This window comes from Lissotriton vulgaris, unplaced genomic scaffold (assembly GCF_964263255.1).
Source record: "Lissotriton vulgaris unplaced genomic scaffold, aLisVul1.2 SCAFFOLD_3601, whole genome shotgun sequence".
Classification (NCBI taxonomy): Eukaryota; Metazoa; Chordata; class Amphibia; order Caudata; family Salamandridae; genus Lissotriton; species Lissotriton vulgaris.
The window spans coordinates 33,973-50,500 of NW_028248112.1; the positions used below are offsets into that span (position 1 = coordinate 33,973).

Below are 16,528 nucleotides of genomic sequence, written 5' to 3' on the forward strand. Positions count from 1 at the left end.
CGTGGAGGGAAAGCGCATTGTCCAGGCCTCTGACCCTCACCTTGTTCCAGAAGGTTGTAGGTCAGACTGATGAGAGCAGGGCAAATGTGTGGTAATGGACGGAGAGTTGCTGCTGTGGGAACTAGGGAAGCAGGTTCAAGTCTCAGCATCAATTCAACAGCATCCTGGAATTCATTCTGGGAAAATCACAATCTTCTTGTGCCTAAAAAACACAAATGTGTTCTTGTGTAATGTAACTGGTAAAGTGCTCCAATACATTCTGGTCAAGGTCGCGCTACACATTAAAACTGCAGTTCTGCAAATAAAACAAGAGCTTTTGTGGAGAAGAACACTAGTGCCTACGAGTGAAACACAGCGTTCTCAGGGTGAGAGCAGAGCACGGTAGAAGGTTGAATACATGGCAGCAACAGACCTGATCCAGGTGGGAGACGCTTGAATTTCGAAAGCCAAGCATGGCTTTCATTTAGCTTTCTCCTGTGGCCTGAAATTGTTCACAAGTCAAGACAAGCAAAAGGGGAAAAATTGTTTTCTCTATTTGGTTTTTTAACATCTTAATCTACCTCCATCTTCTTTCCAAATGTTGGCATGGATGCGGATATTATGACGGCGGTGATTAATTAAGTCATGCCTATATACCCACCTTATTAGGGTGACCAACTGGTATGGGTGCAAATTCAGGACTGTGAGTGTAAAGATTCCGGACAAAGGGTCAAAATTCAGGACAAAAATTCAGGACAGAAGGTCAAAATTCAGTACAAAACTTTGGGACAAAAGGTACATTAGTGTCATTGTGTAATGCGGCACGCATAGGATGTAGCTAATTGAGACCTGCAGTGCTGGTCTAGAGTGCAGTCCTCCGAGTGGCCAGCTTTATGTGTCAGATCGCTTCAGGTATTCCATTTCTGTTCAGCTGGTGATGACTTGCATAGGGGCTGATACAGTACTGAGTAATGGATAAGACTCATAGCGGATAGGTCTTGTGTGAGGGAAACAGCATTAAGCAGGAAAGGGAGTTATTAACCAGTCTGCATGAGCTATAATTGGCTGAACACTACTGAGCATTATGGTATTATTTTGGGTCAGAGTGGTTAGATAGGAGTTGACATTACTATATAATGAGCTGGCAAGCCATATATCACCCCTCCTTATTTTACTTGTATACTGGAAATAGCATACTGCTTGGGCTGTTTCCTTTCTGTGAGCTGTAAACTGCAGATTCTCACGGATGCAATGAAAAAAAATGCCAACATGCTGTTTTACTGATAAAACTATATAGCATACAAATACTAATGTATGGAAATGTGGATTCGGCAATATATATCATTTGAACCTCACCAAGTAAAGTGTCTTGATTTTTTTGATCCTATTAAAACTCTGTAACCAGCACACTTCTGAATTATAAACAAGTTGTCCATTTGTGGTTTCCTAACTGCTGATATGTTTTGAAACATTTGCACAGTTCATTTGAAGATGTTTAAAAGTTGTATGTTACAAACAAACTGACTGCTTACAGCCTTTGTTTTCGCACCCCCAAGCACATTTGGGAAAACACAGTGCATTCTACAACACATTTGTCATTATATATCTATTAGCTTCTAAAGCATAGTAAATGATGCGTTTACTGTGCACCAGGATACGACAATCTTTGATGGGGCTATTCAATGATTCCCTCACTATCATCAACAGTGCCTCTCTCACACATGTATTTCATTTGTTTTATAGTGCCTCTCATACCAGTGTAGGGTGGCAGAGCACTTTACATCACACACACATACAGAGATAGTGAATCGCACATGTGTAAATCAGTGTATAGAAAGTGTTCCATAAGGCAACTGGGACTACACAGTGACTACACGGTGTAGGATGCACGTTGCCCATACTGGTAGACATTTTGTAAGAGTGCTTGGTCTGAAGAAGCTCAAACTCAGGATTCCGAACATAACACAGTAGTTAGCATTTAACTTTAATGATAAGAATTATTACTACCCAAACAAGCCCTTTTTAGCAACATCAGGATAATGAAAAACTGGGACGAAAACATAACTTTATAACCTGTACCATGCAGCATGCATGCAGCTCGTTGACGGCAGTCCATAGCTCACTGGGCTAAATTACGTATGTAACTTATGAACTGCACGGTAACAAAAGAATCTCAGTGACAAAAGCGGTAACTGTGAGAAGTTGGCCCGGCATATGCTGTCCACTATTCTAGTGGGCACCTTGCACCAGTCCAAACGACCCCTTATTGAAGGTAGGTTAAAGACAACCTTATAGAAAGCTATCCTAGTGGTAGCTGTGGAGAGCAGCCTTCAGGCTAAGTCTTGAAGGAATGTAAAGCAGCTTGTTTTTCCAGTCTATGATCTCCTGAATGACCAAATGAAAGGAGAACCACACCAGGTACATATATATAAAATATATGTATGTAATCTAAACACAGCCCTCTAGTCTCCTAATGAGGCTAGAGTCAAAAGTACAATACAGGAAATTAATTAGCACACAGTAAATTAGCACAGTATACGTTTTGCCCCAGGGGCCTCACAAACCATATACTAAGAAAGTGTTATAAGAACCACTTGTGACATAGAACCAAGGCCTAGGGCCTGTAGAACCGCTTGGGCAACCAGGAACCACCCAAGGTAGGGACGCAGGAGACCCACAGGGGACGCGTGCAGTGTCTAAACACAGCCGCGAATCACCATTGACTTCTATGGAAAAAGTTACGGTTAGAATTTGAAAGATTAAGGACACTTAGGAGTGGACTAGGAACAAACCCCTTTAGTACTGGACAGTTCGAGAGTCAAGACCCATGGGAGCACCAAAGTACTCGTGTTACCTCACCCAGGGAAGCCGGGTGCAGCCGGTGCATAGGTGTCTTTTCGTGTTGGGTATCGTTGTCGTTTCCTAAGGAGAGCTGCAAAGAAGTGCTGCAGGCGACCAGATGAACAGTGTCCGGATAGATTCAAGGGTGGATCGGAGATCTGAAGAACTTGAAAACAGAGGGGACAGAGTCTGGGTCACTTGCCAGTGACCAGGGAGGCAACAGGAAGATCCCAGCCCATGTCGGGTGATTTAAGGTGATGTAGGTGAAGCTTGACTCCTCAGCCACGAGGACCAGGAGGCGTCAACGATGACCAGGAGCTGGATTCGAGCTGTCTCACAAAGGATGTCGAGTGCTGCAGCGTCGGTATCCCGATTGGACCCAACAAGCATTAGCAACAGCAACCCATGCTGGAAAAAAAGATTGGTTTTGGTGCAGACCTGGGCACGTCTGGAGCAATCAGGAAAGTCCAAGAAGTAGAAGAGTTACCTTCGTGGGGACTCACCAGTCGACGGACCAGGGATCACAAAAGCACCTCGAGCAGAAATGTTAGAAGCGGGCCCACGGAACACTCGTGGAGTGTAGACTCACAATCTTCGATGCAAAAGGTGCTCAGGGCTTGGACTACAAGTAGCCCAATGCACAACTTCGGGAAAGCTCGGGAAGTCGATGCACTAGCAAATGTGCTGGATATCCAGGAGTTCTGGTCCCACGTCTCTCGTGATGGCTACAAGTCTCAGCTTTGCTGGGAACTCATGTCATCTTCAGAGATGACTGGAAGTCCATGTCCTGTGTCGCAGATTCTTCGGGATCCGGCGGATGCCTCGAAAATGCAGACCTGCAAGATGCTTCTTTGGTGCCTGTTTGAACAGGGGAGTCACTCCTTGACCCCAAGAGAGATTCTTCAGTCTTCTAGTCAGAATAGAATGTCGAAGTTCCAAGATATATGTTACAGAGTTTCGTCCAGGATAATTTAAAGTCCTAGAGACTGGGTTCCTATACTTATACTAAGTTTAGGGGATGGACTAACTCTAAGGTCGACCCTTGACCTTGCCAAGTGGGTCGACCCTTGACCTTGCCAGGTAGGTCACTCCCCCCTGCTGCAGCTCCACCAGCACCCTTGGCTGGTTTCCTGTCTATCCCCGGGTGCTGTTTTCCTCGCCCCCGTGGGCCCACTGCTCTCTCTTTTCCCACCGCTGCTGCCCCAGCGCCCCCCCTCACGCCATTTGCTCTCCCCTGCCTCCCGCCTCCTGCCTCCCTACTGCTCCTCCCTCCCAGATACCCTTAAGATGGCGGCAGCTGCGCGGCCATGCCGAAGGCGCGCCTAAGGGAAGCATGTCCGCGCCATGGCCGCGCCGAGCGCCAGAACCCCTGGACCCCGCATAAGCCACGACACCAGACTCCACTACGACGCCAGCAGCCTCCACGCACCTACCGAAAGTCTTAAAATTAGGATTTTTCTCAATTTAGGAGTCCTAAAGTTAGAACTCCTAACTTTACTACTACTAAACTGAGAAAAATCCTGATTTTAAGACTTTCGGTATTCACAGAAGGCATTTAGGAGTCCTAAAGTTAGGAGTTCTAACTTTACTACTACTAAACTGAGAAAAATCCTGATTTTAAGACTTTCGGTATTCACAGAAGGCATTTAGGAGTCCTAAAGTTATGAGTCCTAACTTTACTACTACTAAACTGAGAAAAATCCTAATTTTAGGACTTTCGGTATTCACAGAAGGCATTTAGGAATCCTAAAGTTAGGACTCCTAACTTCTGTGAATACCAAAATGAGTAAGTGCCTTCTGTGAATACAAAAATGGTAGTAAGTTTAGGATTTTGTCTTAAGTTAGTTCTGCGAATCGGGCCCTCAGCTGCTACACCTCCACCCGCCAGCTCTGCTCCGCCAGCCTCGACCTCGCCGCTTTCTCCCGCATCCAACGAACGACCTCCGGCGGCAGATCCTTCTCCTACCTCTCTGCCCAGACCTGGAACACCCTCCCTACCCACATACGGCAGACCGAAGACCTACTCGCCTTCAGAAGACTCCTCAAGACCTGGCTATTCGAGCAGTAGCAGTACCCCCCCCAGCGCCTTGAGACCCTCACGGTTAAGTAGCGCGCTCTACAAGTACTCTGATTGATTAAGGTCCCACCTATGGGAGGACCTGGGGAGGGGGTGGTTACGCGCCTTCCCCTTTGTCCAGTTTCACACCAGAGCTGGGGCTGAGGGACCCAGCAACCTGTTTGAACTGGGAAATGCACAGGGACACCTTGTGTGCCCCAGGCACTGTCTGAAAAGCATTCACTGAATGCACCCACCCTGCCCCAATACACTAAAGTCTGTCTGGGGAGGTAGTTACACCTCCCTGGACAGGAAACCTATTGTCCAGGCCTTCCCTGCCGGAGTTTCGTCCAGCAGCTGGAGGTCAGACTCGTGTCTGTGGTAGCAGCATCCATTTTGTGATGCTGGGGCTCTGTTAAACTATTACCGGGTAAGTAAAGGTGTACATGTCTTCTCCCTCTAGAAGGGTGGAATTCTACCCCCGCTGCCAGGACTGGTTGGGGAGGGGAGTAGGATTCCAAAGTGTTTGGCACCAAACACGACATGTTTTGATGCAGCCATTCCAAAGTTTGCATTTACCACAAGGTTATAATGCAAGTAAGAGTATATGGTATGGCTGTATCACAGAACAGCTATAAGGAAGGGATTCCGAAAGCTGCAGAGGGGCTCAGCTCATGCTTGGGCACCCTCTCACACAAAACCTGGCACTCTGCCTTCAGGATTGTCAAGGCCTGCCATAGGAGTGACTTATAGGTTTATATGTGTCTGTATTTAAAGGTAGATATATGTATACTATATATCAGTAAGGGGTGCTTACACCACCTTACCCAGGCTGCAAGGGTAGACCTGTGGTGCCTTTTTGGAAGGCTTCCCAAGGGTGGCATAATACATGCTTCAGCCCCTGGTAGGCCTCTGGGGGTACCTATGCCCTTGGTACCTAAGGTACCATATACTAGGGACTCACAAGGGTACCCCAGTAACCAATCTGGATTGTACCTAATGTACATGCAATCAATTTAGAGAGGATGCAGCTAGGCTGGGGTCCTGGTTAGCAGGGTCCCAGCCAGACTAAAGTCGATAAATCAGTGAAACACAGAAAAAATGAGGGTAACCATAGTAAGCAGATCCTACTCTCCTACAGTAACCCACTGAGCTCTGCAAAGAAAAGAAAATACTGTTCTTTGATATGCATGGTACACATTCTTTGCAGCAGGCATATAAACGCTCTGTGCTACCTTAGATGATTAAAAACTGCCACTAAACAAAATTCCAATCTCTTTCCGGCAGGTACATCAGTCACCAGAGTTATCATGACACCTTTATTGTTGCCTGAAAACTGCTGGATATGCAAGGAACTTTGCAGTGCAGGCCCCGAGTAACAAAACCGTCCCCCACCCATCCAACCTCCCAGGGAAACACCCAATGCCCGGTACAGCCCCTCATGTGTATTTAATTTCTTTTATAGTGCTAGTCATCCAAAGTATGTACGGCAGGGTGTCTGAGTGCGTTACATCAGACACATATTATATAGATGCAATGACTCATAAATGTGAAAGTCAATGTATAGGAAATGTCACTTAAGACAATGAAGGCTACCAGTGGTACGAGTCAGATGGCATCCATACTGGTAGGCAGTGTTGTAATGTGGGCGGGGCCACAGGGGCGGTTGACCTGGTTGCAATATTCTTAGGGGTGCAAAATATTTAAAAAAAAACAATATGTGGTGGAAGGGACTCAAGTCACTTTGGTGCTGTTGTCTGCAAGATCAGGGTATGTTGTCTTGCCTGCCTTTCTTTGCAGTAGGGCTGCATGGAGTTGTTCCCTCACGCATCTCTCATGGCCTCGGGCAGGTGGATGGCTGCTCCCACCCCTTCCCGGTGGCATTGGAGCAGCACCGCCTAGCAGCACACAAGCGGAACATCTCTTGTGGTACTACGGCGCTGTACAAGGAATTCGTTTCTGCGTTTTGGCAGGCAGAAGGAGCATTTCAAGCCTGAGTTCCGCGCTTGCTGCCTGATGTCATGTATCGGTTTGGGATGGCGCGTTGAGTCAACTGGGGGTGTGGCATCCATTAATTCTTTTAGCCATCATTTAGCCTTTCCCCATTCATTCTATCCTTCCATCTGTGTGCCCATCCATATCCAAAACTATTGAACCATTTCCAAACCTATCCTTCATCTATCCTTCCATCCTTCATATCGTTCATCCATCCCTCCATCCAGCCTTTCACTCATCCATCCATCATCCATCCATTCAACCATCCTTTCACCCCATCCATCCTTTCGCTCATCCATCCACACTTTCCCCTATCCATCCACTCATCCATTCATCCATTTACCCTTTCACCCATCCAACCATTCTTTCACTTACTCATCCATCCATTCATCCAGTCACTCATCCGTCCATTTGTCCATCCATTCACCATTTCACTCATCCATCTATCCTTTCTCCCAGCTCTTCAAACCTCACTTTCACTCATCTATGCATTCTTTCACTCATCCATCCTTACATCCTTCTTTTCACTCATCAATAAACCCATTCGTCCATTCATTCTTTCAATCATCCACTCATACTTTCACTCATCCATCCTGCCTTTCTCTCTCCATCCCTCTTTCACTTAGCCATCCCTTCACCTACACACCCATCCATCCACTCATCCACTCATGAATCCATCTATTGACCCTATCACTCATCCATCCTTTTACTCATCCATCCACCCTTTTGCCCATTTACCCTTCTTTTCACTCACTCATCCATCCTTAAATCCACCCTTCACTCATCCATCTATCCTTTTACTCACCCATCCACTCTTTTACCCATCCAGCCACACTTTTACCCATACATCAGCCATTCCACCCACACATCCACCATTCCCCACACATCTATTTATTTACCCTTTCTTTCACCCATCGTTCCAATTACACATCCATCCATCTTTCCTCTCATTATCCATCCATTCACCCTTTCCCTCATCCATTCATCGTTTCACTAATTCATCCAGCCATTCACCCATCCCTTCACTTACTCACCCACCTTTTCAAATTAATTATGAGCTGAGCCTTTGTCTGCAGAGCTGCAGAGAGAAGAGGCCCATCAAGAATTACACCCTGCTGTATTTATTAAAGCAATTGGCGGGGTGGGGGAGAGTTCACTATGACCCTGCACATAGGCAGGTTAACAACTTGGAAGTCATGAGTCATGCATGATAAACAGTGCCAGGTCGTGAGGTGACTGTGACATGGTGTTTTTTCCAGGGCTTTAAGTGGGTTGAAAAAACTTGAGAGTCTCTCCAAATGGCGTATCCGATGTAATTAAGGGTGTGGCTTAAAACACATAAGAAAAAATATGTGCTTAGCATAGTGTGCTGCCCGACTGGTATTCTGATACTTCTGTTATTGTATCCACATATATAATACATTACACCATTTTCAACAAGCCGGGACTATTAGCGTTGTCAATGCTTGTTAGTTGCTTGAAATAAAAAAGCAGCAACCATTGCTTCATTGAATACAATATTGGATATGCTTCAGTTCCAAAATAATGAGACTGTAAAAGAACTCCAACCCATCTTTTTAACTTCTTTCACTGGCTTCTTTTCATGAACTGGATTCTGTACATTTCTTCCATCTGGTGAGGTGCAACATTTTATTTATGTACTGTTAAAACAGTAAAACTGCTCTAGACTGAGGCAGGAGGAGGCACATAACATGCTGTTAGAGTCCAGACTTGCCCATTGACATTCTGTATGTGACGATCAGCCGGCAGACAGAATGACATTGGACGGGATGGGGCTGCTCGTGTGCTCCGAGGATGAGTGCAGTGCTGCCCCAAAAGGGACCTGAGGCTTCTTGCAGGGGAACAGTGCTGCTCCCTGCAATGCTCAAAATTACGGAAAAAGGCATCTGTAAAAGGTATCATCACGGACAATGGACGTGAGATCCAAATCAAGGACAGTATGTGAAATTTACGGATGGTTTGTCACCCCACACAGTATGCTTCAAAACCCCGACAACAGGTATAGCCGGTGTCGCCTGTCTTCTTCAATTACTGCATCAACTAGAGCAGGGGCCTGTACCTGCGAAGCTGGTGTCAAGCAGAAAGAGAGTATTTTAAAGCAGAATAGGATCCCAGTGCCCCAATTAAATAATCTGTTGCTTGTATTTTACAAACAGACGTTCACGGCCGCCTCAAGTTTAAGAGAGATGCCTATTTCAAATGATGCTTAAAGTTAAAAAATGCACAAACATTAGTGGAGCTGAGACATGATTCATTCAGCTGAGCCTTTGCAGAGTTGCAGAGAGAAGAGGCCAATCAAGAACATCACCCCGCTGTTGTTCCTAAAGCCAGTGGTGGGGCGGGGGAAGGTTCACTATGTCCCTGCACATAGGCAATCTGAAAACCTGGAAGTCATGAGTCATGCATGACGCACAGTGCCAGGATGTGAGGCGACTGTGACATGGTGTTGTTTCCAGGGCTTAAAGTGGATTGGAAAAACTTGGAAGTCTCTCCAAATGGCATGTCCGATGTAATTAATGGTTTGGCCTAAAACAAATAAGCTAAAAGTCTGTGCTTAGCATAGTGTGCTGCCCGACTGATATTCTGCTACTTCTGTCATTGCATCCAAGTATATAATACATTACACCTACAACACGCCACGACTATTGGCTTTGTCAATGGTTGTTAGTTGCATAAAATAAAAAAGCAGCAATCATGGCTTCATTGAATACAATATTGAAAATGGTTCCGTTCCAAAATAATGAGACTGTGAAAGAACTGTACCCCTTTCTTTTTAACTTCTTTCACTGGCTTCCTTTCATGAACTGGATTCTGTACATTTCATCCATCTGGTGACGTGCAACATTTTATTTATGTACTGTTAAACCAGAATGTCCTGCCCAAGGCTGAGGCAGGTGGAGGCGCATCACATGCTGTTGGAGTTCAGACTGGCCCATTGCCATTCTGTATGTGACAATCAGCCAGCAGACAGAATGACATTGGACGGGATGGGGCTGCTCATGTGCTCCGAGGATGAGTGAAGGGCTGCCCCAACAGAAACCTTAGGCTTCTCGCAGGGGAGCAGTGTCGCTTCCTGCAATGCTCATAAATATGGACAACAGGTGTCCATAAAGGGATCATCAAGGACAATGGATGTGAGATCCAAATCAGATCCCAGTGCCCCAATTAACTAATCTGTTGCTTATATTTTACAAACAGACGTTCGCTGCCGCCTCAAGTTCAAGAGAGACGCCTATTTCAAATCGATTCTTAAAGTTAAAAAATGCACAAACATGCAGCAGATTTGTGGCGCTGAGACATGAGTCATTCAGGCTCATAAACAGGGGGAGACCTTTTTTGGGGCATTTTTTTTATATAGCGTCAACTTGACCCGAAGGTTTGGGGTTTTGGAGCACTTTACATGAGCACCATTATTACCACCAAACAAACATCCCACACCATGTAACACGTAATGCTACTCATGGCTTTTTAAACAATATAAAATAAATCCAGGAAATAGTAACTCTGCTTAAAATAAATTAACAACAAATTTCTATAATCCCACCCATTGAGTAGAAAGCCAGACTGGCTCACTACGTCATTCAACCAGAACACTTAACAGTTCTGATATGCCAGCGCGACATGTAAATGTAATGTAAATGTAAATGTATAGGCATTTATATAGCGCACTACTTACCCGGAGGGTCCCAAGGCGCTTTGACCGCTGCGAAACCCTTCCTGGCTTCCCTGAGAGATGGTCCCTTAATGGGTATCTCCAGGGTGAGACCAGGCATCCCCGGCGGTCTGGTGGGGCCGTTAATGAAGATGAGGCAAGCTAATGCCCAGAGTTGCCGAGTGTGATCGCTGATCAGAGTGGGCACCGAGGCGAGAGAATTATCGAGTCCGCTGACCCTGGTCCAGAAACCTGCCGCGCCGGGAATCGAACCCTGGTCCCGGGCCGTCCTCTGCTCTCGGGTCTGCCGCCTCTAACCAGTGAGCCACACTACTGAACCACAAGACATTCAGTTTGTCCTGTTTCCGATAAATCCACCTAGTAATGTGGTACTAGTTTGTTTAGCTTGGCAGAGTGATTTTGCTCATCATTACATAGTTGCCATTAGCACTATGCATAGTTGTAGGCAGCTGGGTTTCTGTTGCAGTAACCCTCCCACTTTTTGCCAGACTACTGATGCACTTTGACTTGATGTGCCCTGGGTCCCTGCCAATCAGGTTCCCAGGGCCTGTGTTCTTTCCCAAAACTATACCGTGTACCCCCAGTTGGCACCTCTCTGGCCACATGTCAGTCCCGTATAAAAGGTACCATGGGTACCAAGGGCACTGTGGCCGGGGAATGCCTCGAAGGGCTGCAGCACTTATTGTGCCACCCTTAGAGGCCCTGTATCTATAAACCCTCACTGCCATTGCAGGCTGCATGCTTTGGTGCAGAACAAAGTGAAGAGTCGACATGGCACACATCCCGGTGTGCCATGACTACAGCCCACTGCCCTGGCATAGATCAGACACCCCTCTAATTGGGTGCATTATACCAGTGGTGTGGGTACAGGGGTACAGGTGCATGAGCCCTGTACCCCTACAGTGTCTAGACCAATTATTAGACATTGTAAGTGCAATAATACCATTAAGAGTATATGGTGCTCCTTTTGCTCGTACGTGCCTGAAAGCGCCCTCTCACTGCCGTAGGATTACAACACCCGGCAAGCACTGCACGACTACCAGTCGCTTCTTCACCCAACGATAACTATACCTTCTGATCGGGTGACTGTAGTTGGAGAGCTCGAGAAAAACATCTCACTCTTGCCGACGCAATGCCCAAGAATAAAGGTAAGGGAGGTAAAAACAGGCGACGAGGTAAGAATGAAAATGAGTCTGAGAAGAGGGAACTGGTGTTTAAAGAAGATGGACAAGAGTATGCCCAGGTGATCAAGATGTTGGGAAATGGCCGGTTGGAAGCAATCAGCCTGATTCATGTACATGCCGTTTTGCGTGTCCCTAATAGCGAATAATAGCGACTCGCTATTGAGAAAACGCAAAACGGCATTCATGTACTTTTCGTGGAAAAAATAGTGACTCGCACGCGGGCGCTAAAGCCGTTAGCGACCTACAAAAAACGCAGAATAATCGCTATTTCCGGACACCAGCGATCGGGATTGCGACTCGCAATCCCGATCGCACGGGATAGCGACTCGCAATCCCGATCGCACGGGATTGCGACTCGCAATCCCGTGCGATCGGGATTGCGAGTCGCATTCTCGCGGGATCCGGAAATACGGGAAGACGCATTCCGAGCACCGTGATGACATCACAACCAGGAAGCAGCCAAATCCCACCCCCAAACACCACAGTGACGCAATCATCCAACCGTACACGACGGAAAGCTGCCGCCAAACCGCCGTTAGCGACTCCCGACCCGGCCGAAATAGCGACCGCCATGTCTGCAGAACCTCTGCCTGGCCCCAGCAACAGCGCTAGCCGCAAGCGCAAGCTGAAGTTCTCCGAACAGGAGCTGGAGAACCTCATTGAAGGGGTGGTGTCCAAACATGACCAGCTCTTCGGTGCCAACTCCCGGAGGGTCCCAGAGCAGGAGAAGCGGAGGATGTGGGTGGGGATTGCCTCCAGCGTGAACTCAGTTGGCGTTGCGGACAGGTCGGTGGAAGAGCTTAAGAAGCGCTGGTACGACCTCCGAGGGCGTGCCAAGGAGAGGGTGGCGGCGCGTCTCGGTGAGTCATCAGGCACCGGAGGTGGTGGACCGACTGTCCCACCCAACACCCCCCTGGAGGACCAGGTAGAGGACACCTTGGAGAGGGAGGCGTGTGTTGGCGTGACCACTCTGGACTCCTCCCGCCCAACCCACAACACCCAAGGTAAGTGGCATGCGACTGCGACCCTGTCCCCTATGACCGTCCCTGCCCGAATAGGCTCACTCATTGGCCCTTAATCATGCCTATGTTGTGCATCAGGAAATGCCCTGAGGCATTGTGGGAGACGTAGTATGTCCACAATGTAGTAGTACCACAATGCCGCCTGAAAGGTTCCTAAGCGCACAAATCCACAGCTATCCAGGGAATGTCACCCAGCATGCATGTAACATCTGCACGTCTGACAGTCACATGCACCTAATGAGTATCCACTTACCCTCACAGGTGCAGATGATAGCAGTGACAGTGAGAGGCTGGTGATCGTCGAGGAGGCCCAGGAGGAGGAATCCCTACCCGCTACCCAGCCACCATCCCCTGCCGCTGCGCCTACACCAGCAGCCAGGCCCCCCACCTTACCTCCTGCACCATCTGCAGGCCCACCGGTCACCAAGGCCAGGCCCCCCACTATACCTGCTGCACCATCTGCAGGCCCACCGGCTGCCAAGGCCAGGCCCGCCACCAATGTGCCTCCAGTGCCTGCCGCACCTGCGACACCAGCTGCTACAACACCTGCAGCTCGTCCTCCACGATCTGGGCCAGCCACATCCGCTACACAGCGGCAGAACAGCAGGAGGGGCAAAGGGCATCTCCATGCCTGCATGAGCGTGGAGCGGCGAATGCTCCGTCTACACCAGAGGCAGTCGCAGCAGCAAGGAGCCATCCAGCTCCAGCTGCAGAAGATCGGCCGCAATGTGGCGGGAGTCGGCCAGCGGGTGGACCGCATGACGGCGGCCATTGAGCGCATGACGGCGGCAATGGAGGCCAATACTGCTGCGCTGGGGAAGCAGCGCAGTGTTGCACGCAGGCGCCACCACCAGCTGCTGAGCCAGATGGCGACCTATAGTCGCTCCAATTATGTGGCAGCAAATGCCACCACCCAGCTCTCGCGGCGCTCTATGACCCAGCAGCACCAGCTGGTCCAGTGCTGCGAGGAGATTACCCGGGTGCTGGAGCACTTGACCACCGCCGTGGTCCCACTGCTCGCACCTGTGCTACCGGCCATCATAGGGGGAGATGATGGGAGTGAGGCTGCCTCCAGCTTGAGCAGCAACTCTGCCACGCAGGCCCCCCCACCTAGGCGCAGCACCAGGGCTACGCCTGGTCCATCTGCCCAGGATGAGGATGAGGAGCCTCAAAGGCGCCTGGGAAATGTGCGCAGGAAGCACCAATGACATTGTGTCAGGGACACAGGCGCAGGCTGAAGATAAGCCTGCCATGCACATTTACATGCAGTATGCTGGAATACTGTATTTTTTTGTAAATAGTTCTTACCATGACCCTTTTCTGTTGTGAATCAAACAAATACATTTATTTTGAAGCATACATTCGCCTTGTGTTATCATTACATTTTGCATGCAATTGTGATATGTGGGGTGGGGGAAGGGGGTGGGCTAGAAATTGTTAGCTGTGATGTGGTTGCGACGTCTGTGGCCTTCAGCTGGGTTCTCCCCGCGTGCATGGTGCGCATTTGCTGGTGGCCGGTCGTCCCCCTCAGATTCACTGCCTGAGATGTCAACTGGTATCCGGCGCTTGGTTGCAATGTTATGAAGCATTGCACAGACAGCCACAATGCGGCAGCACGCTGCAGGACTGTAATACATGGCCCCACCTGTCTTGTGCAGTATACGGAACCTGCTCTTGAGCAGGCCAAATGTCCTTTCAATACAGTTCCTTGTCCGGATGTGCGCAACATTGTAGCGCCGTTGCTGAGGTGTGGCAGGGTTGAGGTAAGGGGTCAGGAGGTATTCCCGTAGGGCGTAGCCACTGTCACCTGAATGAGAGGAGCAGATGTTGATTGCCTGTGCAGCGCAGTTACTTCATAGCAATGTGACATTGTCGACAAAGTGTACTTACCAAGTAGGTGTCCTTCCCCAAACTCTCCCCTCATCAGTCGTGTGTGGAGTCCGCTGTGCCTGAAGATGAAGGAGTCATGGGTACTCCCTGGGTACTGGGCCACAATGTCAGTGATGATGCTCTTGGCATTGCAGACCATCTGTATGTTGAGGGAGTGGTAGGACTTTCTGTTGCGGTACATATACTCTGTGCCAGCTGGTGGGCAGATGGCGACGTGGGTACAGTCTATGCAGCCGAGGACATGGGGAAAATGGGCAACATTATAAAATTGTAGTTTAGTGAGGTCCAATTCCTGTTGGCTCGTGGGAAATGTGATGTGCCGGTGGAGCTGGCTGAGCATGGCGTCAACAAAAGTGTGGAGGCAGCGTGACATGGTGGGCTGGGATATCCCCCCAGCAGCGGCTACTATGCCCTGGAAACTGCCGGAGGCCAGGAGGTGCAGGCTGCACAATACCTGCACATGTGTGGGCACAGAATTGTTTCGCCTTGTTGGGTGCTGCATGATGGGGTCGAGTTCTTGTATCAGCCAGGTGATCATTTCCCCATTCAGCCTGTATTTAGCATAAATCTGTTCTCTGGTTTGGCCCAGCAAGGTGACCCGCAGCCGGTAAATCCTTGCCTGCCTCATGCGTCTCCTCCGTGCTGCTCGCTGTATCCTTCGCCGCCTCACCACCATGTACATCCCAGGCATTGTGGAACGCCTAATGCTGCTGCTGAATGTCCTTATGTGTGATTGGTCAGGCCTGGCCCTGTTGGTGATTGGCTAACAGTTTTTCAAATTTGGCTTCATCATGGCTTGTATGGTTACCACCTGCTTTGAGCTGTCCTTAAATTGCGCCGCGCAAACGTGCGATTTTGCGCTTTTTCGCTAATGTATTTCTTGCATGAATGCCGATTGCGACAATATTGCGTTTCCGTAATCATTTCGCAGATTCCGTGGTTGGTCGCAATTTCCGTATCGCTAATGCTCGACTTCCCGGAGTCTGCGACTATTACTGCGTAATCGCTATTCCAATCGCAATTATTTTTTTGCGAATTCGCTATTTCGTACTTGAATGCCGATTCCGTCTTTTGCGCCCGCAATTGCGTTATCGCAGCCATTGCGGGCGCTATTTCGCTTCATGAATCAGGCTGAATGTGCTTTGATGGTGTCAAGAGGTTATGTCACATCAGAGGGAAATTGCAAAAAAAGGTTTGGATAAACACATCTGATATCATATTGGTTGTTTTGAGAGACTACCAGGATAATAAGGCTCATGTCATTCTAAAATATAATGCAGATGAAGCCAGAAGCTTGAAAGCAGATGGGGAACTTCCAGAACACGCTAAAATCAATGAGACAGACTCGTTTGGTCCAGGTGATGATGATGAAATCCAGTTTGATGATATTGGAGATGATGATGAAGACATTGATGATATCTAAATCGAGCACATATTCCATTCCAGTGATTCTGCAGTGTTGATTTTTGGCGAAGTCCTCCCCTTGAGAAGACTTTTTATTGCTCCATAAAAGTCAGCTTTTCAATATTTCTTTTAATGTATTTACATTTTTTTTAAGAGGTCGGCTCAACCTGGATAACATGAAAGCCAGAACATCTATGAACTGTATGTTTTTTTTTTACCAATTAAAAACACTTTCATCGGGATTTGAGTTGTTTTCTGCAGTATGGATCTTTGAATTTCATGCTCGCCCCAATAGATTTTCTGTATGCCGATGGTTTCGAGTAACTTTTTTTTCTGCCTAATTATGGAAATCCTTATAAGATGGTGTCTAGCTATAGCTACAGTGTTGCTCCCCCTGCTCAGTTAATTTATATAGTTTTCTTTTTTTATGGTTGACATTTTCACTGACGAATATATGGCGCTG

General features: G+C 48.1%; 1 pseudogene; it reads left to right on the top strand.

The window, feature by feature from the left end:
• The first annotated feature begins 11,534 nt into the window (after positions 1–11,534).
• Positions 11,535–16,187, top strand: LOC147664931 (eukaryotic translation initiation factor 1A, X-chromosomal-like; annotated as a pseudogene).
• The last annotated feature ends 341 nt before the right edge of the window (positions 16,188–16,528 follow it).